Below are 3,144 nucleotides of genomic sequence, written 5' to 3' on the forward strand. Positions count from 1 at the left end.
TAAATTATTTCTAGAAAGGGACCCTGTCACAGAAAAATCTAATATTGCATACTTGTCAATAATGAATGAAAATGCTGACTGTAAAGAAACAATTTTAAAAGCTCTTAATTTCCTTTACAAATCATTTAATGTTGGACGTGATGTTGAATTCTTAGTTGTTGTTGGAGATGCGAAAACCTTTGATCACCTTCTTAAATTAAAACAGGAGTATGGCCCCGCTTTAAGTTGGTTAATTCTATTTCCAGGTGATTGGCATACTTTGAAAAATTACCAGCATGCATTAATGAAAGTTTATTGGGAGGGAGGATTGAAACAGGTAGCCTCGGGTAGAATAAAAGGACAGACATTACTTTCAGTTGGCTTGTGTAAGAATTTTAAACGTACTCATAAATTTTTGGTTCAAGTATGGGAGGCCTTCTATAGATGCCAAATTGAAACTTTTCTTGAACATAGGAGGAACTGTACAGATCATTGTTCATCAAGATGTTCTTTTTCAGCAGACACTATTATTGATAAGGTAAGAGTATTTTTAGAGTCTGAACCACACTTTGGTGACACAGATTTTAGTAGAGAAAACTTTGTAAGAAGACAAGAATTATTGAAAATTGACTTAGAAGGTATAGAGGATGATTTTGCTGCGTTCTGTTCTAGTGCATGTGCTCGTGATGAAGTATTTTTGTTTTGGCATAGATTTGTTCATGATGATTTTATGGCATACATTTCTCTTTACATAGCGATTAGATCAGGTAACTGGGATTTGCGTTTGTATGCATACAAGAAGATGGCACCTGTTTTTCATGCATTTGACCATATCATATATTCTAGAATTATTCCCCTGCATCTTTTTGATATGATGTCTTGTCCGGATCATATACTTAAATATTTCCAAGAGGGGGGATTTGTCACCAGTATAAATTCTGTTAACTATTCAAGTGTAGCTTTAGATGAGAGTCATGAGATGTTAATAAACCGCGACACTAAACAAGTTATAACAGGTCCAAACAAGTTTGTTATTGAAGATCTTGTTATGTATTTACCATATCGAGCTAAATTGATTAAACAAGTTAAAGAACAGATTCTGGTCAAGTCCAATAATAGAACCCAAACCGATCTTAGTCCTTCTATTATTGAGCAGGAGAGGCAAAATATTGTTTATTATGCTAACAAAGTTGTAGAAGCCCACATTTTTTCTGTTCCTGTGCATGATAGACACCTGGCCCAACCCTTCACAGGAGCTTCTATTTCTGATATTCAAAGGGAGGACTTGCTTAAGTTTAGGGAAATAGGTACAGCCTCATTAGACACATTCATTAGTTTCAGGATACTTAACAAGCCCAGTAATAAAGCACCTCAAAGACGGAAGTCTTTAAGAACTTTTTCTCAAATAAAGATGACTAAGTCTAGGATTTCAAAAAGTGAAAAGGACAAAAAGTTAGTTTTAGAATGTTATCGTAGAGCTGTTTCCTGGTCACAAAGTCAAAATCAACCCTTATCTGAAATTGCCCACCTGTTAGATTTGCCCCAGCTAGGTCAGTTTCTGGAGCTGCCTCGTGCTCTATGTGGTGCTGATGGGGTTCCTCACAAGGGAGCTAAATCAGCCACTACTTCTTTTTTCCAATCTAAATACCCTACTGCTTTTACCAAAATGTACCCTACCAATTTTTCCCCCCAGTGTTCTGTTTTAGAAGGCATGTTTTTGATTAATACAGCCCCATTAGGTCAGCATAGAACTTTTCTTGAGTATTCACATTTTCTGTTTCTAAAATGGGTTTTGCCTTTACTCCAGTCAGGTTGTAATGAAGTCCACATTGTTTTTGATGATCCACACAGGAATGGCCTTAGTCCAAAAGATATTGAAAGAAGTAGAAGAGACTCGGTTTTAGAAAGTGACACTTTGGCACCACTTGATTCAGTTTCTGATGATACATTTACCCCAAAAGACTGGAGAAAATTCATTTCATTGCGTCCAAACAAGCGTCTATTATGTTCTTATTTGTGTAGTTCTTTACTTTCAGTATGTAGACCTTTTTTGAGGCAGCTACAGAAAGTTTTCACAGCTGGGGCATTTATAGATGATAAAAGAGACATGTGTTTTGTTTCCTCTGTAGATGGCATCTCTCCATATCCAGACTGTAGGTCCAATCACGAGGAAAGTGACACTCGTGTTTGGCTGCATGCTGCTTCAAGCAGATACGAAAACATAATGATTTATTCACCTGATACGGACACGTATCATGTAGGCCTTCCCCTTGTAAGGCAGATGGGTAAAAGAATTGTGATTTTGCAAAAAGCTGAACCAGGAAATTGGCAATGTCTGGATGTGAATGAGTTGGTATCTTGCTTGTACAAGGACCCTGATCTTGCCTCCCTTTCTAGAAATCTACTACCCCACATATTACAGTCATTGTTTATTACCACAGGGTGTGATTATGTTTCCTTCTTTGTTGGTCTTGGTAAGGTATCATTTATGAAAACTTTCTTTCAGTATTCAGAGTTCATTTCTGGTGGAAGCTCTGTCCAAACTAGTGGTTCTCTTTCTTGTGCAGAAAAAGATTCAGGGTTCTTGGCTTTTGTTCGTTTAGTTGGTAGTGTTTACTTTCAAAAACATCGTTCAGCTTTTCTTAAATACTCATCTCCAGCTGAACTGTTCAGAGAAAAAATGAGGGGGGACACAAATTTGAGTATTCATGAAAATTGGTTACAAAATATTAGAGGTGCCTTATTTGAAAGAATTGAGTTTGAGGATAATAGCTTACCTTCATTTCAGTCCCTTTGGTTTCATTGGTTACGTTCTTGTTGGGTTTACCTCACCTGGGCTCAGGCTTTAGAGCAAGATTTTTCCTCTGTATTATTAGATAGGTATGGTTGGGAAATAGAAAACGGTAATGTAATGATTATTTGGGATTCCAAAGAAAACATAGAAAAGGTTCAGAAGACTGTTGATTTCTTAACCAGGGGGTGTAAATGTAGAAGTGGGTGCTCCAGTAAAAGGTGTAAGTGTGTCAAGAAAGGACAGGTATGTAGTCCGGGATGTAGGTGTTTGGACTGTTTGAATTCTATTCGCAGTGAAGTTCAGGTAGGTCACGACAATGCAGAATCAGATTCAGATACTAGCAGTAGTAGTGATGATCAGGACTATATTGG

This window comes from Branchiostoma lanceolatum, chromosome 11 (assembly GCF_035083965.1).
Source record: "Branchiostoma lanceolatum isolate klBraLanc5 chromosome 11, klBraLanc5.hap2, whole genome shotgun sequence".
Lineage (NCBI taxonomy): Eukaryota > Metazoa > Chordata > Leptocardii > Amphioxiformes > Branchiostomatidae > Branchiostoma > Branchiostoma lanceolatum.